Raw genomic sequence first — 26689 nt, 5'->3', positions numbered from 1 at the left:
GATTGTACACAGGTATATCTTGAAGAGAGCGTCTCATTACAATGATGTATTTTAATAATTATTATACTGCAATTTTCAGTCCTCCCTGCAAGCAGAGTATTGTGCAGGTTATGGTCAGATGGTGACTAACCAGTCTCCATCATGCAAGTCCTCCTTGTAAACCTCAAGCAATGCAGGTCATGACATTTTGGGTGGTAGTACAAAATTCAAGTGCTGTGCAGAGGAATTAAATGGAAACTAAGTAGACTGGGAAATATTTGTGCAGTTTTGAAGAGAGATTCTGCTCTGTATTCAGTCAGATGTACATTACAGAGGAGAAAACAGCTCTTAAAACTCACTCTTGATCTTCATTTGACACGAGCGGGGGCAGAGCAAGCCAAAGTATTATATTCACATCAGTAACACCCCGAGACCCTGTGATGAGTTATTGCAGTGAGACCCCCATGAATCAATATTGATTGGCCACTTACTTTAAGGCTACTTAATTAAAACTAACAGGATGGCACAGCTCCCAGGGAAATCCACAGTGCTGTGATTTATGAGTGTGCCTGGGAGAAAGGGGGAAGGACAAGGTGTAACAGTTCTCTTTATTTTGCAGTTGAGATCTTTCTCCAGTGAGGGTAAATGAACTGTTTAAAAAGAGCAACTGGATGAGTGCAATAAATAAACTAGAAGAGCTGTTTTGGCAGTATCTTGGCTGTTAGAGAGGAATTCTGGCTTCTTACCAGGGTACCTGACTGTCCTATTGCATATGAATGTCATCCAGAGCATCCAGCATGAAGCTCCCTCATGTTAATGAGAGAAGAAAATTATTTCCCTGTAACTGGGGTTGGAGCGAGCACAAGTTGCATCGCTGTTCTGTCAGGTTTTTATTTCTGCTGACTGTATTTAGTTCCACAATTATATCACATTTCAGCTATTTATTCACAGTATCAAAATCTGGGGGAGTCCACCAAGCTGTCTTGAAGTGTATTTTTTCCTAGAAATCTAGTAATCTACTCCTTATTTTTACCTATGTCTCAATGCTTTGAGGAGCAGTCGTTTATTTTTTGTCAGGCTGGTTTAGGCAACAAGTTGTACTTTCTCTGCCAGCCCTGTGAACTGTGTGTGTTTGTTTGACCAGAGTCATGAGTGAGATGCAGAGAATCCAACCCACTGTGTCACTAACGAAACCCTGGGGCTTTGCACCTCCAGATATTCCTGTTTCTCAGTGGCCAGTGGACAGGAAAAGTAAGGAAAATCCCACACAATGAATGCCATAAGGAATTGTTTCTCATCTGCTCATATTTGCACAAAAATAAATATAGGGAATTATGCCTTTAAAAGTTGAAACCTTTGAATTGTGCTTAGCAGGCAGAAGTCAAGAAGTCACTTGCAACAGAACTGGGTTTGTTTTTTATCAGCACTTGCAATATCCTGAATCTCTGCTTGCTATTGCAAACAGTTTGGTGAGGGAGCAGCTGAGATGCCAGAGGACAATGTATCACTCCCTGAGGGGAACGTCTTGGACAGTGTTAAGATAAAGGCAAGAACAGCATAGGGAAGTGTGATTTAGGCAGTGAATTGATTTCTTTATATTTCTCTCAGAGCAAGAAACAAACCTGAGAAAATATTTTTTTACATCTGATGCTAGAAGAAACCAAACTTCTTCTCGTCTCCTTTTTGTGCTAAATGATAGTTTGTGTTTTGTGAACATTCTAAATAAACAGTTACTGTTTCCAGAGGATTTTACTGATAAGGTTTGAATTGAATTAATGCTCTTGGCTGAAATCATCCACTCCATTTTTTTTTTAGTTTTGTTCAGGTGTATTAATTTCCAAAGACTGGCAGGCATCAGTTCTCTGTATTCAAAAGACTGAATTTTTGAAGGTTTTGAACCTTAGAAGCTACAGAACTTGCTGCTTAAAGGATTTAATCTTGGAGTTTTGTCAGGAGTCTGAAAAATTATGCTTTGTTTCTTGAGTTGTCCATAAGGGACATCAAATTCTCCCAACAAACACATATTTGTAAGGAGTTCTTGGGAATGAGAAGTATTTTATTTAATATAGAGTTTTCTTCACAAAATTATTTGAACCAGTTGCTTTCTCATCCTTACCCTTCCCTCATTTTCTTCGTCATGCTTATGGCATCACTGTTAGGACTCTTGGAAGGATGGTGGCTCTGACTTTTCAGGGAAGTTTTCTTTTGAAAAGTTTCTTTTTGAAACTTTCCTTCTCCTGGTATTTCAGGAAGGAGAGTTGCTGGGAGAAAGAGTGTCCATGCTTGCCCAAACGGTGGCATGGAGATTTAACTGGGCAGAAGCCCCCAGAGTCTTGTGTGGGTGAGCACGTTGCTGGCTTGTGATCTGGTGTTAGCACAGGCAGCACTAACAAACTGCAGTACCTGCTGGGGTGTTTTCATCTCCTATTAAAAGTAGATTTATATAAAGTAATATTTCTCTGCACTGCCATCTAGTGAAGTTACCACGCTCTGTAAAGGCTTTGAGACTCTCGGCTGAGCATTCTAAGAGTGAACTGTATCTCAGGGGCACACAGGGCTTGCTGCACAAAACAGAGTTCAGTGCAGAGCAGCTGGCACTGTCCTGAGGGTAACAGCAAATATTACACAATAAGTGAGATACAGTAAATGTAATGATTGTGACAGAGAGCCAAAAGGGTTTACTCATGTTATCAGAGGAGCAGGAGTGACTGGCAAAGCACAGATTCAAAACACTGAGTTTTAAATAAAGCAAGAATCAAATCTCTGCAGCTGCTGGAATGGTCCAAGTTCCGGCTTTTTTGGTAGGAAGTACCCAGGTTTCCTGGGGTCTGCATCTTCAAGCCCACGGAGTGATGCCAACCAAAATCCTCACTGGAGTTCTTTGGCCTAGAACTTGAGTGACAGTTTTTAAAACAAGCTTTTGAGACTCAGTGATGCCCAGGTTGTGTTGGGAAACACCCACTGTGAGTGTGCTCTGAGTGATGGGATTTGCTGCCCCAGTGCTGGGGTGGGCACCTAACAGGGTCCTGCTGTGAGCAACGTTCCACCTCTCCATTTCTGCTTAGCTCAATGAGATTGATTTTGTTTAAAGATCCTTGACTATTTTTGGAACACACAAGTAGGTCAACCCATCGTTTCCTGATAGTGGAAATAGCTATAATAGGACACACAGCTCTAAAATCATTACTCTCTCTTCATGTATCATTTAGTGAGCAAAATCTCTCGTAATACTCTTGTGAAAGTCATCTTAAAATCCAAAGCTGTTCCCAACGCAAGTTAAAAATGGACATAATATTAATATGATTTAGAAGAACTAAAAACTCAAGACAAGTGAAAACCAGATCCCAAATTTTGTGAGTTATCCCTCAGCCATAACTGAATTAAGCATTATCTTAAAACATAAATGAAAGACGAGTTTATATTTTAAGTCGGGGTTCACTTCTAAAGTTTTTGGTTCCAGGCAGGACCTGTACATGCACAGACTTGCTGTATTTTCCAAAGCTGTGGAAAGGAAGTGAAGCAAATTGGTCATCTGGCAAATAAAAGACAAGTGCAGGGTGGAATAAGTTTCTGATTATTATTTATTTTGGAGTGAACCCTATTTTAAGGTCTTTCATTGAATTGTGTCATAAAGTGTAAATTACAGAACATGATTTTTTAACTTTATTTGTTAAAGTGTTTGAGAAATCCATGAGCCTTTGAAAAATCTGGAGCTTGTAGTTCTGAATGAGTTTGCTATATTCAGAAATTGGAGCCATATTTAAAGAAAAGAAAAATCCTTTATTTTACTGAAGAAAGGCTAAATAGGATTGAACTGTAGCCACTACCCCCCTGAGCCAAGCTGACTGACTGAGAGAGGAGCTGTTCTACCTGTCTCTTGAGGCAATGAATTACTGTCTTCTAAATAATCTCAGAATGCCAGGGCAGCCAGACAATGACCATGCTGGGAATTGTAAGTAAGCAAACACTTTGGTTCATTGGCAACTGCACTGCTGATTTTTTTTTTCCATTTAATTTCCAGCCAAATTGCATTTAAGCTTCTTTGTTCAAGGAGTTCCCTTCTTGAGTTAGACACAGTTAGGTTTGAACGCTTAATTGCATGTTGCCACAATACTGACAATTCATTTTTATTGGAAAAATGCAGTCCTGAGTGGAAAACTTCAACCAGTGCAGTTTGTTTATTTGCAGTTTCCTCCAAAGTGTTGCAAGGGGGGTGGCATAGGGAGAATCTGTTTCCTAAGCAGCCCTGTTATAAACAAGCAGCTAAAAAAGTACATTAGGGACTTAGAGCTGTTAAATGCATTATTGTTCTTAATTCTGTGCTGTAAAAATGTTCTGTTGAAAGGATGAATCCAGCTGATCAGGTATGTGAATGCTGAGCTATGCAGAACTGCTGCATTTGGGTTTGATAAAACGAAAGTTTCTCATTCTGTCAGTAACTTGAATACTGTCCTATTTCCACACAGGAAAAAAAGGTAATAAAAAATGAGACATCAGAAGTAATGAGACATCGAGAGTAACCTTTAAATAGTTTTCCAGTGAAAAATATATGGATTTTACTGCTAGCTCAGGCTAACATGTAGTATCTGCAGAAATGGCTTGTTTTCAGTCAAACCTCTCTAATCAGGTGTCAGAACAGGGTTTTGTTGTTTGGTTGTTGATTTTGCTTTTCTTGGAAGTCATCCTGGCTGTTATATCCTCTCTTTCCGCTCTCTAGCCAGGTAGTTATTGTATTCCACCTTGTACACAGGGTTTCCACTACATGTAAAAATAGTGCATATTAAAAAAACGTTGGGAGAAGGGAGAAAGATGTAAGTTAGACACTGCAGGTCACCCTGTCACGTAAGGACAGTGTCAGGCCCAATATCCACCTCACTCCAATCCCTGTATCCTAAAACCACCAGGAGGGAATACCTTAGGAATAAGAATTCCCAAGCAAATAGTGATAAAAGTAAAGGCTCCCAGGGAAACTTATTTGCAGCCCACCTGTCTTAGACTCTCCTGGTGGACATCACTGAAAAGTAATGTCGTAACAATCACTTCATATTGGTCGAGAAGAGCAGAGCTCGTCAGCAATTTATTACTGTCCAAGTTTATTTACAGTTCTATTTTTCTTTCCATTTACTGAAAGAGTGAAAGGATTAAGTGAAATATTTTTACAAAACAAATGAGTGTTTTTTCCAGGAGGAAGCCAGAGACATACTGCTAATAAGGACAGATTCCTTTGATGTCAGGCCTCATGCTGCATAAACTTGGTGGACCCATCATTTGTCCTTGTCATCTTGTAGGGTCTTTTGGCTCAAGGCCAAACAATTGATATAGTGGAGAGCTTCCAGCTAAAACAACAGCCTCTGCATCTTTATCTTCCCATCCATCAGATGGCTGGTGGAAGATAGGGCTAATTTGTCACTCTACCCACTTGGAAAAGTTTGATAAATGGTTTAATTAGACCTTTTTCTTTGTGTTTTGTTGTTTTTTTTAAGAAATCACATTTCTTGAGAACTAGAGGTTGTGAAAACAATGGCTAAGGATTGAATTAGAAAAGGAAAATATTTTTTCTTCAGTAAAGATGAGAGCAAACACAACCATTACACAAGTGGGAAGAGTACAGTTGGTGGGAAGGAGTTTCAAGGGGAAAAAACCAAACCACCTTAACACACTCTGTGAGCTATGCAGTTAACCAAAGATAGTGCCTACTCCATTCCAAGCCAGAACTTGGCTTCAAATCTCATCCTTCAGTTTCAGGACAGGAGGAGGCTGGTCCAAGGCCATGTGCAAATCTTCTCCTCATGGGTCAAGGACTCAGCAAGTCCAGATCCCAGTTTTGAATGTTCCTGCTCAGGACATGCTAAAGGTAAACATGAATTTGCATTTTCTTATTTTCTTGAGGTAGTTTCATTGCTTATGAACCTACATGGGTTAAAACCATTGGTTTTGATGTTTTTCAAACTTTCAACCAGAAAAAAGGGAGGAAGAAACCGAGTAAAGTTCTGGTCTCAACCATTGTTTCACCCACCATGTTTGGACAATTATCCTCCCATTTTGCATGCATAATTGTGGCATGTGTTCCCACATGTGGTGGATGTGTCTGTGACAGCTGCAAATCTTAAGTTAGATATGTCCAGGCTTTGTATTTCTAATCATCTTTTTATGTAACTGTTTCATTTGGGTCACCAAGGGAGTATATTTCTCCTTTCTCTGGTCTGACATAAATTAACAAAGCAAAAGACAAACTGCATCCTCCTTTTTTTTGATAAACTGTCCAGAAATTGGATGTAATTCAGAAATAATTTAAAAACTCTTTAACCTCTAGGCAGAAACCTATAATAGTGAGGGAAAGACAAATATTTTTCAATTAAAAAGATTTAGAATCCCTTTCTCTGTAGAACACTAATCTGAAATGACACTGAGGGGTAATAGGCCTGGTATTAGTGCTTCCCCAAGGAAATGTCTTATCTTTTGCACTAAATTAACTGTGTCTTTCTCACACATCCTAAAACTGTCAGTTTGGGCATTCTGTGTAAGGAAGCTTCTGATTTAAAGTTTCTGAGAAGAAAGGCAAAACAAATGTGTTTAAACAAGAATGACCTTTCATGCCCCAGTCTCCACAGCCCGTTCTGAAGAGGATACACATTAACATTAAATCATTAGCACTCCTGGAAAATCCACAGGGACAGGCTGTGGGAGAAGCCCCTGTGTGGGTCAGATCCTGGAGGCGAGATGTGTAACTGCAGCACATGCCAGGAGAAAGTGATGATGGATTGGGATAACACTGAGGCCTGGCAAGGGCATCCAGCACAGCTACAACCAGAATTGATCCCTCCTGACTCCTTGGGGGCCTGAGACCAAATAATCACAACGCAAATGCCACGTTGGAAGGGACACCTTTAATAAAACAGGGAAAAATGGTGTAACAAGGCATCTCCTGCTCCCATGGGCAGTGTAATGGGGATGGTGGAGCTGTCCATGCACACAGTCTGGGCCCAAGGCAGGAGCTGCCCACATCCCACGTGAAGTGAAGATAAATTGTACCTGCAGCTTTAGCTCTTCACTAGGAAACCTGGTTTATCTAATTGCAGAATCTAAAAGTTCAGCAATGTTACCACACACTGAGATGTGAAAAGTGCATTTACAGGATTATTTTTTGCATTGGAGGGAAAAGAAATGAAGCATTTTCTTCTGTATAAAGAAATGTCTTGGACATGAGGAAAAAAGGATTATTTCGATCCCTGTGTTACTGATTTGCTATTTTAAAGTAAGTGAATATATCCAATATGTTCGACTATATTTTAAAAGTAAGAACTGTCAGAAATAAAACTCGCTAAGTCTAGAGTAATTCTTTTTGATTTAGAGCCAGTTGTGGATATTAATATTTTAAATGAATTCAATATGTTTTGAATTGCTTTGCCACTTGGTTTACTTGGAAACTAAAACCATTTGTAACAAAACAGCTCAACTGCTTTTAAGTCAAACCAGTGTGTAAGAGCATGTGAAACTAACACTTCAGACCATCAAAAAAGAAACTTTTGGGTTATATAAATGACAATGATTAGAAACCAGACCTAAAACTCTACAGGTACTTGGAAAAGAAAAATAATTCTCCACATTTTCACCTTATGATTTACAATAAGGTGCCTTTTTGTCTTTTTTACTACACATAGAATAGGCTCAGGTACTTTTTTACAGGCACATTTAATACAAATAATGTGCATTTTAATATTTATTACCATTTGCAAAATGAAGCCTGCTTTCAGTTTTGTTTATTCATACAGTCACACACCTTTAGAAGAACCTGTTACGTGTGAGTAGAGGTGAACAGCTCCTAACCTGTGACAACCCCTGTACAGAAATCATGTCTAGCAGTCACTCCTAAGACATGAAATGAAGCAGGCTTTCAGTATTTCACCTTACAGTAGAGTGAGTTTTATTCAAACCAAACTCTTCAAGTGTTTTATTTAGACCCTGAGCTGAAATGAACTCTGTGAAATGCTTGCAGAATAGACTTTTCAACACAGGTTTTCAAAATGATGCCTTCATTTTTATGCAGTGGCAAAGGTTGCACTGAACAGAGGGCAAACAGCAGCAAAGGACCAAATTTACTGAAGAGTAAAAAGCTGCCCAAATGGATCCCAGGTGGAGTTCAGTCCTGAGCAAAGACTTCAGGATTCGGTCATAGTGCTGACCACCATTGTGTCCACTACATATTATTAAGAATTAAATTAACTACATTTTCTTTTCAATACAGATTCCAGTTGCTCCTGGAGTCACAAAGAAGGGAAGAGGAAACACTGTGATGAGGGGATATAAACCCACGTGCAGGGACATGAAGCAGAGGACCTGTATGTACTGAAAGTGGTTTATATATGTGTGCTCTGATCTTTAAATGTAACCCTAATGCTTATCACGAGTTAGTAATTGCTTACCAGAACCAGACTGGCCTTTCAGTGTAGCATCAAACTCGAGGCAATGAGGGCAGCATGAAAAACAGCTTTTAAGTTGTCAATGCCTTGGACTCCTTTGCCTTTTCTTTGCCTGTAGAACCAGAAATGAATGTATTATCCTTTCAAACTGCTTTGATAAATCTCATTCCCTTTAGGATTAAACATTCCTGAACATTTTTATGTCTCACTGAGCTCTTTCAAACAAACATGAATTAATTCTCTAGCTCAACATTTATTCCCATATAAGACCTAATTCCCCTTGTCTCGAGTGATATCCTCGTCGTGGTCATTTGTGCAGAGTGACCATTCTTACTCTTGCACCTGCTCTGACATGGCTTATCTGAAGCCATTCTCCATTATATTCCTCTTTGCTTTTCTGACAGCCCACTCTGTCAAACCTATATATTTACACAAGGAGCACCCCAGTAAACAGTTCATGTGCAATATTCAGTATTGTGTAGTAGCTGAGAGGAGGGAAGCTGCTGACAAAGTGCATGAAGGTGATACAGACTTGATAGAAGGTGAGGTTTTTGTCCCAGCAAATCTTTGTAAAGAAATCAGTGCTCAGGAAGAAGGAAGGAATGATCCATCCCAGCTCAGACAAAGCCTGAAGCACGTGTATATTCATTCAATAATTCCTCTTTTCACATGTAATCTTAAGTTATATGTCTTAGTGATATAGCAGTCCTTGAATGAGTGAGATGGCACACCGGATGACATGACAAAAATATCAAGTGAACAAGAAGGAAAGCACAATTTGTGCTTCAGAGTATGACTATTTCAGAACTAATGGGACTCGAAAAAAGTCCCTGCTTTCTCCTCCTTGTGTGTGCTGTGTCATATAAACAGACTATAAATTCTTCTATGATAAAGTGCACTTCTGAAGTGCTGAGGTGCAACAGAGAAAACCAATCTGCATTAAGATACAACTGATTTGTCTCTTACACTTGACCTGCTGTTTGGCTGCTGAAGAGCCATCCTGTAATCGGACATGTCAAATTACCCCCTCATTTCCTTTAGCCAAGGGAAGCTGCTAAAGGAGGGCTCTGCCATACTCAGTTTGAGATGATCATCCAAATGCACAGATGTTTATTCCACTCTCCTCCAGTGAAGGAAGTGGGACTCTATGGCTGTGACATTTCCAGGACTCTGGACAGGGCAGGATCCATGCAGAAGTGCTCTCCCTTGCACTGCAGTATTGCTGCACTGTTGGAATCAACTCAGCTCCGGTAAGGAGGCAAAAATTGGAGGAAAATGTTGTCAGGTAGCCTGAAAAATATTTTTTCTCCAAGTGGCTTGATTTTGTGATTCATGTGTGAAGTTTCCATTGTCTCCTGTTCTATTCCAATTGATATGTACATTTCTAACTCGTGTGCTGTATTTTTGCGTATTATGGATCTAATTAAATCTGGAAGCAGATAACTAATTCCAAATGAAGTTAGACAGAGGTGACCTATAGTGTTAAACTTCAGTGTTTTCATATATTAGTTTCCAATTAGATTTCATATACTAATTTTAGAATTTACCAGTGCCAGTGACTTTATACTTAAGAGTTACACCCTGCCATTGGTGCATTTTAGCTAGTTATAAATTCAGTCAAATTCCTATTCCATTTATTACCAGCTCAATGCATTATACAGTAAAACTGACCTCCTAAACCTTCCCAGGTAAAACAACCAAACAAAGGCTGCTGAAAGCTCTAAATATCTAAAATGGTTTAAGTGACCTTTAAGAAACTTCTTTCCAGTGCCTACATACATCTGCCCCCATTATAACTGTATTTTGGGGGGAGAAAAAAACCCCACCATTTGGGAGCTGTATTTCCTCAGGTAACATTGGTAAAACACATAAAATTCCTCTTGTTTAGGCCAATGTAAGCTTGTGAAATCTGGAGGCTACTATGAAACATTTATAAAAATGCAATCCTGCAAAGGCCTTTGTGTGGTGAATGCCAGAAGTACCACCGTGTGCAGGACATATTTTTAATATTGATAAAAATGGAAAAAAAACATAAGATCAGCCAAATCTGTGTTCCAGGCTTGGACTGTGACCACTGACAACCTCTCAGCTACACGAGGAGTTCAAGGAGTGCACCACAGTTTGTCAGTGGCTCCCATGTACCTCTTGCTGCCCTCATGTCTGAATGTCACCTTCCCAACTCTTCTGTGTGGTAAGGAGTGATGAAATGTCAGTTTAACAGGGAAAACTGAGTTTCAGATATACGAGCACTCCTCTGTTTCCTGTATTTCCTCATACAATGAAGATATGATCCTGATTTCAGGACTAGTGATATCTCACACTGACACAGTGCCTTGAGAAAACAATAGGATAGGCTGGCACAGGTACGATAAATTGATATAGCCAGGATAAATACCTAGAAATGCCACCACGTACTAAAATAATGTATCAGCAATGAATGACTGCAATTCCTACCTCCTTGAATTTCAGGAAAGGACTTCCATTTTCCTCCAGGGCCTCTCTTTTAATAGGGGAGGGGAGGGCAGCTGAGATTGATAAATAGGCAAGCAAAGCCACAAGTCAAATGGTGCAGGCTCCAGTCTGGATCTGCTGTATGTGATTCCAACAGCCTGGAACAACCAGCAGGAATTGCTGTTCCCAACAGTGGGGCATCTCCACAGTGCAGGGGCTGCTGTGCTCATTTATCAGGTTTTATGCTGAGAGTCCAGGTTTTACAGCAATACAGGACAAAAGCTGAGTCTGCATATTGTCAAGTCCACATGGAGTTTGTTTGAGGATGCTGTGATCAAAATGGAGAGGTTTTGTAGTGAAGACACAATTAAATCATAACTATCTTTTTCACAAAATGAGCTTTTACTGCTGGAATTACCAGCTGGGCTCCAGTCACAGCATCACCAAGGAGCTCTTGGACTCTTCCTTAGCTCTCCACTGGTGCTTTGCTTCTATCTGGCCTAACAGGCAGAATAGAGTCTGGCCTACAAAGTTATCATTAGAATGTCAATAGAAATATAATTACATTTTCTCCAGCAATGGAATTAGCACCACTAGGAAACAAAACCATTTTAGGTTTCTCCTGCTGTGTTTGTATGAGCTTGGGGTCTCTAACTGGCAACCAGGGAAATTTGGCCTTTGTGCTCAAATAATGTAATGCTATGCTTTCCAGCTCGAGATGAAATTACTGCTGGTGGGGTTTGTGCCGTAGGAAAAGAATTGCTGTTGCTAAATCTTCTGGTAGTTCAGGCTGCTTTGCCTCCCCACATGAAGAGAGTTATTTACATGGCTTTGCATACATAGTTATACAGCTACAGCTTATGCATTTGTGTGTGTGTGTTGGTTTGGGATGTCTTTTTAGGATTGTTAGTGTGAAAGATGCTATGATGTGAATCATTGGAAGTGCAATTTCTGTGGAAAAGAATATGAGCCTTCTGGTGCCCATTCCCTGTCTCCATGAGCACTCTCATTTTCTAAGACTCTGGAGGTGTGTGAGGGAGCTCAACAGTGAGCTCTGGGATGCTGCTCCCTACATCTCCTTACTGGGGACCCAGGGTGTGCTAAGGGTTTCCTGGCAGGCCATGTGCCCACATTTTTCCTGGTGAAGGCAAGGACTGGGGATTGCAAAGGGGAAGGGCTTGGGTAACCATAGACTTGTATTCTGTGTTTTAATGTACAAGTCAGTTAGGAAATAAATGAATCACTGGAGATTCCTGGAGTGTTTCTTGCACATCAGGAGATTGGCTTTTCCCTCAGCATCCCAGAAAACACAGTATTAGCTCAGAGTGATGGTGAGGAGCTAATTCTACCTATAATTGTACCTCCTGTGCCAGTATTGCTGCATTCTCAAAATGGTCCCAAATGAGCTAAAATCACCAAACTGAAGCCAGTTTCTCTTACACGTAGCCGTGAGCCTTTTTCAAAGGAGTCTGAAATTACACTGCAGGATAGGTATTCCAGCTGCTCCTTCAGCCTTGTCCAACTGCGGTGATTTAGAGCAAAGCCTTCATGAAAGCAACGGGAAATTTGTGCTCAGTCTTGCCTGGCCAGCTGGATTCCAAGTGCAAACCAAGCCCTTGTGCTGCCCTTACTCAGGGATGACAGTACAATCAGGGTGGGGGTAGGCTGGCATTTTAGTTCAGACTAGAGTGCACTTGTGAAGCAAATTCCCTGATTTCTCCCAGTTACCATGCTTGTCTTTGCACTGCAGGTCAGAGCACAGGAGCCGGACTTTGGGATGAATCCAGCATGAGAAGGTACTCCACAAGGACAATTCCTGTGCTCCAGCCAGACCAGATTGGAAAACCCAACCAGGTGTGCAATAGGGATGTGGGGCCCCCATGACCAGCTGGAGACCTGCTCCCATTTGGCTTTCCCATTACTTTCCAATGTAGATGGAACCATGTGACACCCAGAGTCCATCATCAGGTAAGACATTATTAGTGCATTACAGACTGTTGTTTTTACTAAATACACTGGAAAACCTAAAATAATATGCTTATCTCAAATAATTTAAACTCAAGGCTTTCAACTTCTTTGCACAGTTCCTTATTTCCCTCCTCAGCCAAAGAAGCAACTCTGCTTTTGAGACTCTCGACTACCATATGCATGCTAAAAAAAACCCCAACCAAACCTCTCTTTTTTCCCTATGATTTACATGCCAAATGTGCTTATTTACTCCTAGGTAGAATGAATCTTGTCTTTAATTACTTTTATACCAATTACATGCTTTTAATCTATGGTTTAGTGATTTATCACTTACAGCTGCAGTGAGCAAAACATACATAGGCTGGGAAACACATCCCTTGTGTAGATGGTGCTGTAGGGCCTTTTTAAATCATGCCAACCCCTGTGAGTTACTAAGCAGTTTTTAGGCTTTGAACAAATGAGCACATTTTAGTCAAGGACATCATTGGCAACTCCTTATTAGGAGTATAAAAAGTGTAAAGCTCAGGAAAACTTGTTACAGAAAACTTAAGATCACACACTTTCAGGATTTTGTTCTAACATTGTATTGGTTTTAATCTTCCTCTTGTTTTTCTGCCATTGCTTTGAAATTGCAAGTGGGTAAAATTCCTTAAGTCAGGATAGGATGAATTAATTCACGAACTTTCTAGGTATGTGGATTTAAATTTTTTTTGACTGATTTCTAGTATGTCAAAATCCTACACTTGTATTGCTCTCCCCTTCAGAACATGGGAAAATGACAGCATTAAAGAATTAGTCCCCAGAGCGTTATTATCCACTTCCAACTGATGGGGTACAAAGAGGCTTGATGGCTTCTTCAATACACTGTGGTAAAGCTGGGAAAGGAATCCAGATGTCCTGGTCCCTCATCCTGTCCCTGAACCACAAACCACACGTCCTTGCCTTATTAGCGACAATCACAGCACATGCAAACAGACTATTTATATCTAAATATTTCATCTGTTCTCACTCATTATTCCCTAACTCACCAATGTAATTGTGCTGGCAAGGAGACAATCCCAGTGAGAGCAAACAGATTGTTAGGTTTTCTGCTGAGATACAAGCTGCAGAAGACCAACTCCCAGATAAGTGAGATCAAAAGGACCGTGTTCCCATTGAAACATCCTTGGTCATGCAGCAGTGGGACAGAAGGTTTCGTAACATCTTCCTCGGCCGACTCTGGCAGCTGCATTAAAAGGACTGATCAAGAAGGGTTAACTTGGAAAAGAGTATTAGCCCAGAATGAGTTTAGCCAAAAAGAAAAAAACACCCCAATAAAAAGGGGCTTTGGAAAGTTCTGGTTTTTGAGTATCATGGGATATTTAACACTCCTCCAAGTTTGCATAACAAGCAACTTTGGACAGAAAAATAAGACGACTGTGCAAAACAAATCCAAGATTCACATTTCATAAATATTGTTCCAAATTGCTTCAGTGATTACATCTTCTCTGATTAGCAAAAATCATGCTCAGTGTGGTGAAACACTTGCTTCCATGTATGGGGAATACCAAGGCACCTTGGGCAGGACACAAAAGTCATTGAGGATCCTGCTGCTGAAGTCAGCGACACCACATTTCACTCTATATAAGGCTGCCTCATCCCAGGACTGAAGTGACAGCTGCAGTCTGCCTCCCAGATGCAGACATTGTAGATATATAATGTGCACGGTCCTTTTTATTTCCCAGTGACAGGCAGAAGCGTGGTTGTGTTTGTCAGCATGTACACAACACGTACACTGGTCCTTCTCCACAGGATACTGGAGTTTATCACAATAAAGCTTTAGGTTACTAATTCCAACCAGACTTAGAGCAAAGGCTGAGAGTACAACATTGATTCATAATGTTCAGGTTTCAAAAACCAATCTCCAATTAACAGGAATATTTTGGCTGGAGTTTTCTGTCTGCTGACCATGCACTCCCAAATGTGGAGCACAACCAGTTGTATTTGAGAGCGCTGGAGGGAGAAGGCAGCTAAAGAGCTCTGTGTTTTCATCTATTACCAAGCCAGAAATACTCCCCTGTACATGTGCTCTTTTGTTCTCTCTTGTGCAGTGTTGGGTGACCTGGTGCAGTCCCTGTACAATCGTGAAGCCCTCTGTTGTTTGACACCACGAGTGATATGGGCACCATAACCTCTGTGTGGCCCTGGAGCTGCACAGGAATGATTTCCTGCTCTCTGCAAAGGAAGATGCCTTCAGATTTTGTTAAATGATAACAAATAAGGAAAAGGAGGCCTCCCCTAGTTGTAGCAATCCTATCCCTCCCACTGGGCTTTCCTAGAGGTGGCAGAGTTGAAACTCCCAGGTTTTATTTTCAGAACATGATCATTTCTCATTTTGATATTTTAAAGTAAACAATTCCTGGTTCCCATGTATTATTCAAGGAGAGAGAAGTGGGTATACAGTGCATAGATAATCAAACATCCAGCCTGCACCAGACAACCTTCTCAAATCACTTGAGAAACTTCCCTATTGCTGTTGTTATCATTCTCCATTCACTTCCTCCAATTATCCAACACTTCAAACATCGTATCCTATGTTTTCCCCACAGCTGTGGGGTGAAGCAAGCAGGAGCTGTGTTCCAGCTTCCCTGAACAGTGCTTGCCTACAGGAGAAGAGAGGGAGCTGCACAGATGTTGCTGGTATCACATTAATACAGAAACAACCTGTTGAATGTAGATTTGTTTTCAAACCTTTCAGTGAGAAAATATCGGTTTCAGAGAGAGGAATTAATGATTTTAACCTGCCTATCATGTTCTTTCATTGCCAGCACATAAAATCATTACTGGTGTTTCAAGCTGCAAGTAGTAATGTTGAGGATATTTTCATTACTGCCAAAACATTTACATGAAACTGCTATTCAGATCAAATTATCTTGGAACTGCAAAGCGTGCGTGGATTCCAGATTATCCAACTTGGAGTGGTTGCTGCATATTGAAATTACACAGCACAAACCAGCAAAACTATTGCTTCAGATTCACAAGAATGGCAAAAAAATAGTTCTTAAAAGAATTCTTGTCCTTAAATGCAGTACTGTTACAGACACAGGATTTGGCTGTATTTAAACCACTATTTCACTACCAGAAAAACAGAGCTTTGCACTCTTTGAGCCTGCTTGGTCCTGACTCTTGTTTCCACAGGCCTTTAAACATGAGCAGCATTGCCCAAAGAGAACAGTGGCACGGAAGTGATGCATTAGGAAACTGAAGCACAGAAGGTGAAGAGCTGGGACTGTTTGGGGAATGACAAACTGAAAGTGTGAATTCCAAAAATGCAGTGAACTGCCAGAGGTGCTCAGTGCTGGGAGGATCCTATTAACTATCTCACACTTATCTTTCAGCAACACACCAGTTACGGAAAAGACTCCAAAAGATCACCAAAAAGAGGACTGGGCAACACTGTGAATTTCAAGTCTTTGATGAACCATCATTCCAGGTATTTTGATGTGTATTCCTTTGCATAATGTTCTAAATACCATTACTGTGCTGCTTTTCAATAAGGATTCTGTGCTGCAATGAAAGAATCATATGACCACATTAAAGATGTCCCTAAGAAAACTGTGCTTTCCTGGAAAAACCACAAAGGTAATTTTCCAAGAATCACAGGAAGGATTGTCTAATTTAGCAACACAGGTAAGGGATCATTTCTCTTTAGCAGAGAGGGGATGGACAGATGAAAACACTATATGCAGGAAAAACTGAAAACTTCCAACAGCCGCAGAAAAGGGTTTACAAAGGAAAGTGAGGGCTGTTGGAGAAATTCCTCACACCTGTGAGGAATATTGAGTGTGGCACTGGAGCAGGGTCCTTTGCCCTTTTGGTCCCTGATAAGGGGAGATTAACATCTAAAATTTGTGTGCTTTTTCCGTGCAAGTTTGTAGTTGATTTGTTCCCATTCCTTCAGTGAAATATCCTGAAAAGCAACAAAAAAAGCAATAGGGTAAGACAGGTCCCCCAGATGTGGTGAGGAGTGTTCAATGGGTGTTTGTCTGCAACAGGAAATAACTACCTGTGTGCTCTTGCACCGGGCTGTGTTTTATCGTGGCATCAAATCACAGTGATTTCGGCATTAACTTGATACACAGATATTCTCTGCTGCTGGGTGTCCTGGGTGTAAGTCACAGAAAAGGCATCCTGTCTGGAACAATCTGGTATGCTTCTCTGGGAAAGGGAATTAAAGGAAGGACCATACTGGGAGGAAAGAAATGCTAATGATCTCTTCAGGGGCTGTGCTTTTCCCACTTCTTTTAATGTGCATGCAGTGACAGCTCTGCAAAGTAGAATATATAGAAGAAAATGCACAGTGCCCACATTCCAATTCATAGTCACCCTCTGTGTTTTCCATGGTATTTTCATTACCTGGTGAGATGTCCGTGTCCCCAAACATAGGTACAGAATAGTACAGGGTGCAAAGCCAGAGCTCTGAGAATGCCTGAGCTGGTGAAGGAGTGACAGCCACGTCACCCCTCACTGTCTGCAGGACTGCTGACGTGGTAGGTCTGGCAATGGTCTTGATGGCACCTGGGAGAACAGGGGGACATGGTTTCCCACATCATCATCTTTGTTACAAGCTCTTGAGGCTTCTTTGTCCTCCACCTTAAAGACAAAGAATTCTGAATTAGTGGCTTTGATTCAGGAGGGCATTTCAACACCTAATTTAAAGCATCAGATGAGCTCCAGTGAGTACAGGAAGTGTGGGGGCAGTCAGAATCACACAAGCACATATGTAAATATTTCCCTGGATGAGGCTTCAAGTTGCATTTGGGAAAATGGGCAGTTAGAGAAAAAGAAGAATTTCTTTTCTTTTTTTTCCCCAACAGCATTTAACTTCATTTTTCTTAAAGTAGGGATGTGTGAAAAGCTGCACTGTTGCAGATAAAAGTATATAAAACGTGGTAGATTAAAGATTTGGATATTGATTTCTCAGGAGACCTTTTCCAGTCTAGACTCTATTGACATATCCTGCCAATTTGTTTGTCTGGTCTCCCTGTGAACATAACATTTGATACTGCAGGCAAGGTAAAGATCTTTGATAAGCTTGCAATGCTTCCTGTGTTCACAATGCACTTTTGAAACACAGCTTAGAGCTCCTCTGCATCACCCCCATCTTGCATGTTTTCACCATGTGCTTTCGTGCTTTTCATTTGTGTACCCCGTGCTTTCATCCCGTGGTGGACCATTCCCAACTTTCAAATCTCCCGTGAAGAGAAGGCAACACCCCCTCATCAGGTTTACCCTCTGCATGGTGGACACACACTGCTGAAGTGGTAGGAATTGATTGTGATCTTGCTTGTTACCTGTCTTCACCCTTTGGTAGCTATTTGTACCAGTGCCAACAAACTGGAGACTTGGATAGGGACTGAACATAAGAAATTAAAGGGATTTCCACCAGAAAGATTCCAGAAACTAAGCGGATCTTCAGGGGGTGATGCTGACTCACTAATGGCACTTCTTGCAGTGCCTTTATTGCTTTTTAGTTAAGCACACAATGAGTCTCTATAATTAAGCCACAGGCATAATATGGGACAAAAGGCACATATGGCTTTTTTTCTGGTTTTAATTTTCTTCCTTGTAGTTATTACTGGGCCCACTCTAGTGGCAACAAGTAGACATGAAGAACAGTTGTGCTCAAATTTGGCCATTTCAGATGAATCTGTAAAATTCATGCTAGTTTCTGAAATACCATCTTTATTGCAAGTTACACAAAGCACGTTTTTTTCTAAATGCCTTTGTTAGTCCAGCTATTTTGGTTTGGGGGAAAAAAAAAAAGGGAAGAATATTTGAAATTCAAATTAAAAAATGACCCGACAGTAAATATATGTGTGTTGAAATTTAGGGAGACCAGGTCAGTCATCCACAAGGCAAGCCATCTCTGTTTGGAAAAGTGTCTTTATGCCCTCCCCTGCATGGAATGAATGGAGTTCAAAGTCATGTAACCCAGTTGTGGCAAACAATCGTCAGACTAAATATCCAGACCTACTCAGGTTAACTTCCTGTGAAGAACCTATTATCAAAACCAAACCCTAAAACACTAAAGAAATCTGTTCTTTCAGGAATATTTGTTTCTGTACCTTGATACTGTGATCTCCCCAAGTGGCAGAAATGTTCCCATTTTCTTTAGCAGTGTGGCTTGCTAGGAATAACCTGCATGTCTCCTTATGTGTATCTGGCATTAGCAAGTGCTTCCCACCCTGAAGTTCCCCCGGGAAGCTTGCTTCCCCTGGCTCATAGCAAGCTTCCAGGAAAATCAGTTTGTTCTACAGATGTAGAGGAGTCTTTGTCGAAAGGAAATTCCTCCCAAACCACGGATAATCATTATCCATTCTGAATGACCTAATTATCTTCTGCTCTTTTTTATTGTGTGGAAAAAGAAACAAGGAGTTTTCTCGCCCAGTCCCTCAGAAGTGGCCGAAATGCTCCGTGTCTAACAGAGATCACGGAATGGCCGCCGTCCCATTGTCCAGCGTGGGTGCCTGGGCTCCTAAGCCAGACATTAAAGTGAACAGAACCAATTAGCCCCTGCTCACAATGGCAAAACCAGCTGATGTTCCCTTCATTTGAGACAATGGGAGGACCTGCACGGGCTGTGTAACTCCTTCCAGAGTGGGACCGTGAGAAAGTGAAGCCTGTAAATGGCCTTTCAGTGGATGAACTCCTGAGCAGTCTTTCATACTGTGAACTCATCACTCAGCTGTCTGGGGGTGGTTTTCTTTAGAAAATCCCAGTTCAAATAGAACATGCCAGTTTTCAGTGATAAACCCTTCTGCTGAATGATATTCTGTCTCAGCACTGTGTTTACCCCAGTATGGATTTATTCAGCAGCATCTTTTCCCTCCAACCCTCTTTTACATTCCTTACCATGCTTGTTCCTCTTCCTAATAATCATGGAATAGCAACAACCACTGATGAGAGTGTGGCAGGAACTGAATGTTGCTCCTAACAATGGCAGTGAGGCTTTATTTAAGATTTGGATGCTGAGAGAATTCGAGCAAAGAAGCTGATGAGATCAGAAATTCAGCCCTTCCATATGAATTCAGTAACTTCCTTTTGACTACTTTCTCCTCCACCTATTTGGAATTTTGCCACCACATCTAATCCCTGGATATCCAGAACCCAGCTCCTGGTAGCAACAAGACTGAGTTCAAAAAATGACTGCTCTTCAGAGCTGCTGTACAGCACTGTGTCCCTTCCCACCTGGAATGTCTTCCAAGCATCTTCAGGCAACAGTTCATCCCTTGCAAGTGTGAAGTTCTTTGAAACAACAAGGCCTTTGCTAATGGCAAGGCACACGTGCCATGAACTTTGGGAAAACAATCCACAGTAAACAGGACCATTTACTTCATTCAGTACCTCTGGCAAGAGTCTGTTGCCTTGGTTGCTAGCTGATGCTGTGAATTTCCTGTAGGCAAACATTCCTTATGAGCATCGTTTCTCCTTCCCCAGCTGCTGCATTTCCCTGCAGTTCAGCTCAGTCTGGACACCACAGCTCCAGAGGTCTGACTCCTGCCTGGGCAGGCCTGTTGCCAACCACCTGCAGCTCAATGGTCTGTTGCTTTCTGAATCTGCTTCCTAAAAATCAATCTGAACTCAAATTAATTATTTCATGACTAAGACTCACTAATTCCTTTGCAAGAACTAACAGTGAAGTCATCTCAGTACAGGATACTTGGAAGAATGGTAGGACTTTGTGGTCATTGAAATGTAACTATGAGGTCTCCCCAAAGTGCCACTGAAAGAATGAGGAGACAAATACAAAGAAGGGCCATTTCCTTTATTATCCAAGAAATGGTACCAGAGAGCCCCTACCTCTGGATTATTTGTCTATCCAGTGGCCTGGGTGAAACAACTACTCAGATTCACTAGTTTTATGGTCATTCTTCTCTTGCTCACCAATAGATGGGAGCAGAGATTTCTCGACTCATGAGGTTTTCGGGCTGCAGCACTTGCAGTTTTTCGAAGACTAAAAGGGGCAAAAAAAAGAAAACCAAACAGTGACAATAAAACTCATTCATGTGTCCACAGGGAGAAGGACATTGTTTTCTTTAGTGGCATACAAATGAGGGTTGTAATGGGACTCAAATGGAAACCAGGAGTCAGCACTCTTGAATTCTTTAACCTTGGGAATCTCTGGTTTGGTATCTAGCGCTGGTCAAAGGTATTTAATGTGTTTACAACCCCTCATTGTTATTTCCCAGATATAAGTGTGTTTTGCTTGGATCCAAGCCTTTACAAAAGCAAATAAACATGTCCTAAACTTCCATTCATTTTTCTTACAAGATCAAAGAGGAAAAGCTGTCCAGAAGTAAAAAGCTAAGCCTCTAATGAGATGATCAGTGAATTGTTTCTCTCTTGTACTATAAGCATTTAAATTACAGTATTGCACTTAGGGCACTCTGCACTTCTGACTGGTGTAGCAGGATCCAGACAAATCACTTCAGAAATTAACTTTCAGCATAGGTCCCTGGCCTCTGACCTTTCATCAGAGACAAGCCAAATGCTGGCTATTAATTGTGCCTGACACTCCTCAAGGGGTGGATACACCATGAGGAGTTTCCTACCAACCAGAAGCAAAATCTTGGATGGCAGTGGAGCAGCTGCACAGGTACCAGCTGTGTGACACTGCAGTGCCTCTCTGCACTGAGCCCAATGGGGTCTGTCTGTAGTAGATGCTTACCTTGGAGGGGCAGGATGGTCCTGGCACAAAAGCTACAACTAAACCTGCACTGATTGGCAAAATCCCTCACAATCGATAAGATTCGTGAAGGTCCTGAGTCACTGACTCAGGGAGGTGCCAAAACCTTTTTATAATCCTGTGCTGTTAAACTAGAAAATGCTTTTTTTAAACCTATTTACTGATATGAGTTTGCATAGCTTGGGGTTTGTTTGTTAGGGGGAATTTTGGTTAATTCATAGTGGGAATATAAAGGATCTTGGCTTTGAACTGCGTTTCTCAGCTTTTTTCATGTCATTTGCTTTACTCCAGGGGATAGATCTCTCCAGCTGCCTTTCATGACATGGCCTGAAGCAGGGGTCTGAAGTGATTTTTTTTTTCCTTCCCTTCTGGCAGTAACCCTGCCAGATACAGATACCACTGGTCTTAACTAGCACAGCCAGAGCTGAAGTTGCCAAGAACTCTGGAAAAAAAAGGGAGGAAAACAAAGTCAGCCGACTGCATGCCAAGGAGGAGGTATTTTGGAAGTTAAAAACTCTGATTTGTTGTTTGGATGCATTTGGAATTTATCAAAGCCATGTCTTCATTCTAGTAATAAGCTCTACTAAAAAACAAAATCCTCTACATAAAACTGACTTTTGACTTCCTAATTTAACAACAGCAGCCTTTCTGAAATTATAGTTTCTGCTACTGTCGAGTTAAAAATTAAAATTAAAAACTTAGCCTGCAAGAGGGAGAAGTTTCACACCTTTCTATGGGGGAGGAGTTCCACAAAATTCCCCAACAAAACATCAGATTAAGATACTGTGGTGATTCAAAATTTAAGTATGTAATGAAAGGGAATGCATCTTACCCAGCTTCAGCTGACTGGGACTCAAGAATTAACTATTTGTCCTACCCTGTCAAGGCAGAAAAACAGGTACCTCTGGAGCCCTCTCCACATGATGCTATGGAGGGAATTTTTTACCCTGTGGAGAAATACCAGAGTTTTAATTCCCTATGGAGAAAGCCGAAAGAAGCAGCTTCGACTCAACGCCCAGCTTTTAGATGCCTAAACTGAGGTGAGTTGAGTCCTGTCCCTGCTTAAGTGGGACCAGTTTTTTTTGAGTAATAGTTTCTCTTGAAATTATATCAGTGGGAGTATTGGTCCTAAAGTGGACAATAAGGCAAGGGAGTGAAGACAGCTCCCCGTGACGTGATGTAAAGTTCAGCTCGTGAGTATCGGCACTGTGCCTGCGCTCGCGTAAGGAAAAAGGATCCACTTAATCACACGTTCTTTTTTTCATACACATAAACATGATCTATGAGACAGAGCTAATGCATAAAACTCAAACCCTTAGCACAAGTCTTTGGTTTTTCCTGGGCTACAATTTATTCAGCACTGTGAAGGAGTATGGCTCCTATTACACATCAAAAGTCTTTTGCAGGGAAACACTTGGCTCCAGATTATCACTGTGAAAGCCACACATTCCCGACCCTCTGTGCCCCCTTTGATCCAGAGCAAGCAATGCCCAAAGGCAGTTGTGGCACTGCTGTGAGGAGGCTGCCCCACTCCTATGCAGGGCACCGGAGCAGGAGCTGCACAGGGGCCGGGCTGCCCCACTTGGCAGCACGCGCTTCCACTCCACTGCCACACAGGCATTCCTCCTGCTCTGCCGGCCAGCTGCAGCTCCAGGCCCAGCCTGGGATTTGTGGTGAGGGGATTTTGCTTTGACAGCCCAATGTCATTTTGTTTTTACATAATCAGCCCTTTTTGTTATAAGCTGTGGGCTTCAGATAACAGCGGTGAAAAACTATTTCAAGTGGGAGCAGCACCCTGGGTACAGAGTGAGACAGAAAACAGTCAGAAAAACCAAATATTTCTTATTTCTTGTAATCACCTACCTTACAGCAGTCAAATGTTGACAAGTGTTTGCTGATAACTGGCTTGCAGGAAAGACGAAGTGAAAGAGAACAGCAAGAGAGGGTTTTTTTGCATTTCTGATAAACCTCTAGTTATGCCCTTCAATGACAGTTTTGCCAACAGCAAAAAAGTAAGACAAATTTTTGCAGTCTGAGGTGTCTGGAAGCAAACTCACACATGCCTTCCCTGTACTAGGCTTTTGTTTGGAGAACCTTTCCATCTGGACAAGTAGCGGGAACAGGAAAGCATTTGAAGCTGGGAAAACTACCATCCTGCTGTCTATAAAGCACTGATAGGATTTTTATGTGGAGCCCTAAAGAGAGTGACACGCAGTGCTTTTATGCCAAATGCGAGAGCTCAGATGTTTGCAAGCAAAACAAAATAAGCTGAGGCATTGAAAGCCCTTCCTGAAATGTGCCTGGTGGCTGATGCTGTGGCCCGTCCCCCAGCACATGCATTGTGCAGGCTCTGCCTCATGTGGACCCCTGGGCACAGCAGCACCACTACTGAGATCCTGCTCATGGCAGCCCCTGCACAAAGGGGAAGGTAATTAGCAGAGAAATGACTATTGGTGCAGTTAGAAAGTAGACAAGTAATCCTTTTGGGTTTAGTTCATTGCCTCCTTGTTTTCAAACCAGCGCCTAATCTTCCCAGACCCCACTCCGTGGCTGCTCCTTTCTTCCTTTCTGTTCTCCTTCCCCCTTTTTGCAGGGACTATGGCTTATTCTGATTCACTCCGTTTCTTTCTTCCCCAACAGCCACAGGGCAGCCTGGCTGTTGCCAGGGATATAGTAAATGCATGTGACACCGGGCCACCACCAACAATCGAGCGAGTCACACTCATTCCTGGTGTAACGGCGCTGAAATCGGCACAGCCAGGCTGGGAGCTGGACAGCCCAGCTGTGAACCTGGATAAAGAGTTTTCTTTAAGGGGAGAAATGTGCAGGTTTTACTTGTAAAATGGCTGTTGGCAAAGGGTTTGTTGCCAAACTCCAGTCAGAGCACCAGTGAGAGGTGGTAAACATGCCATTCTGACAAGGAATTAGCAGGCAACATAGCACTGGGGAAAATATTACGACTTTCTTCTTCCCTGACCTGAAAGAGCCTGTTAGGAGATTAGGAATCTCCATCTCTCAAAGGTATAGCTGTTTTACCAAAATTTAATTGATGAAGAATAATATTTTGGGAACAAGAGAAAACACCTCTGTAGGATGTGGAGTGTTAGGAATACATGGAAAGTTGCCTGTATAAACAGTTCAGCAACTCTGGGATAAATTATAGGAGCATTTGTATGCATGATTGCCCATCTGTGTAAAACAAGACGTGCAGCCACAGACAGGAATGATGTGCAAGGCAGATGTGGGGCTGATGTTAACTTGATCCAGAACAGAAGATCTGTCCCATCACATCTGAGTTTGACCCAAGGAAGTTTAGATAAATCTAAATAAGTAAATAAATAGAGGAAGAGGCCTCAGTGAGAGGAAACTCAAGGTATGCTATCAACGAATCTGTTTCTGGGTTTGGGGTTTATTTAGACTCAAGTCAGATTTTGGACTGTTATTTCTCCACTTGAAGGTTTTTTGGCAGTTGCAGGAGGGCCGAAGGCTCAGATCCAGCGTGTTCCTTCCAGCTGCAGGCCCAGCGCAGGCCACGGGCACTGGCAGGGGTGTGGTGAGCTGGAGGGCTTCAAACCAGGGATGCTGTCAAGAACTCTGCCTTCCACAGCTCCCCTCTCAAGCACCAGCTGCAAAATGTCAACACCACCTTCCTCAGAGAACACAATTAATTAAACCAGGCTTAATTAATTAGTGTCAGTAAAGCAGATGTAGCAGTTATGGTGGAAGTAAACAAATGTACATATTATAAATTATCATCTTCTCTGCAAAGGATTTGGTCTGAAATCCCTGTGGCCATTTCACTCCTCCCCACCATGCTATTGGGGAGGCCTCTGGGAAACATGCAGAGATAAACTGCTAATTGATGAGGAACTAATATACTTCTATAGGTTTATATCTCAGAAAAACAATCAGCAAATAGATTTGTTTATTAACCCCTTTGGACTTGATGGTGAAATACAATCCTGATATTTAATTTCCATATCATGCAACATCATGTGCCACAAATAGGTCAATTGTTTAAAGTCTTGGGAGTTTTATTTGAAATGTTTTACACTTGAAAATCCAACTGAGGCTTTTGTATCATCTACCAGTGCTGTTCTTTGATAGAGCAGGAGAAAAAGTGTTTCATATACAGGTAATAATCAACTGTGTATCTTGGTCTGAGTGTGTGCTCACCAGAGCAGATTTTGGTCTGATTTTGCCCTACTGAGAGTGAGGAAAAATGATGCTAAACTTGGGTTGGTTACACTGAATGTAGCCTGATGTGAGTAAGGGAGAGCATCATAACCCCACTGACCCAATATACACCTCCCCTGAGGCAAAAGGGACACCTTTCATAACGTCGGTAGGTGCTGATGCAATGACAGCATTCATCCCTGCGTTGGAGATTGAGATCAAGGGAAAGAAAAGGGGGAAAAAATTGGTGGGGTATTGAAACACCAGTAACTAGTGATTGTGAAGGTATTTGTTATATGTGTCTGTGCAGTTGGTGTTCTGTAAAGCTGAATGTGAGTGTGAAAAAGCAGATGTGGAGCCACTCCAGTTTGGAGCCTTTAGAAGGAAAGTGAAGTAAATCTCTCATGCCCTGCAGATATGAGGACAATGCAAACTCAATATAACGGGCACTGTAATAGTGAAGCACACTTGGAAAATGCAGATAGAGAAGGCATACTTTACTAGGGTACAGTCATCTCCCTAATTCATGCTGTAAAGAAGCCACGAAGGGGGAAAACTTCCCCCTTTCCTTGGTGATGACTCAATGGATTAGTGTAGGCAGCAGCATATGGCCAGGGTGCTGTGAGAGGTAAGTTGCAGTCAGAGGCCACTACTCTTCCTGCCACTTAGCCTGTGTGATTCCCCTTCACCCCCCAGGCTACTGATATCAATTAGTCTCTGTGGAAACAGAAGTTTCCGTGGCCCATGCCAAGGTCTCCCCTTTCTTTCTTCAGCTGGCAGCAATTCCTGTGCAAAGGACTGCCCAGTGCCAAGCTGTGTGTGCCGGACGCTGCTGCAGGGTACGGGCTGTGCCCGCCGGGGACTGCAGGTGAGCGCAGGGCCCTGCTGGCACCTGTGTGGGCTTCCAGTTTGGTGTTACCTGCTCTGTGCTTGGGGTGCTTCTCGTACGTCCCTGTGTCCGTCCATC

General features: G+C 41.9%; 1 long non-coding RNA gene across 6 annotated transcripts in view; it reads right to left on the bottom strand.

The window, feature by feature from the left end:
• LOC127478834 (uncharacterized) overlaps positions 1-26689 on the bottom strand; it is a 121797-nt gene that overhangs the window by 7188 nt on the left and 87920 nt on the right. For 4 of the 6 annotated variants that reach the window (XR_007907378.1, XR_007907373.1, XR_007907377.1 and 1 more), the window contains one exon: positions 16473-17450. This is a non-coding gene — a long non-coding RNA (uncharacterized LOC127478834). Of the gene's footprint in view, positions 1-8402; positions 8512-13846; positions 14058-16243; positions 16365-16472; positions 17451-26689 lie in introns of those variants that run through there. The other 2 variants (XR_007907375.1, XR_007907376.1) reach the window with 2 other exon arrangements.

Source organism: Manacus candei, unplaced genomic scaffold (assembly GCF_025592945.1).
Source record: "Manacus candei isolate 608988 ecotype Guabito, Panama unplaced genomic scaffold, ASM2559294v1 h1tg000062l, whole genome shotgun sequence".
NCBI classification, from domain to species: domain Eukaryota; kingdom Metazoa; phylum Chordata; class Aves; order Passeriformes; family Pipridae; genus Manacus; species Manacus candei.
This window is presented reverse-complemented; position numbering and strand designations above follow the sequence as displayed.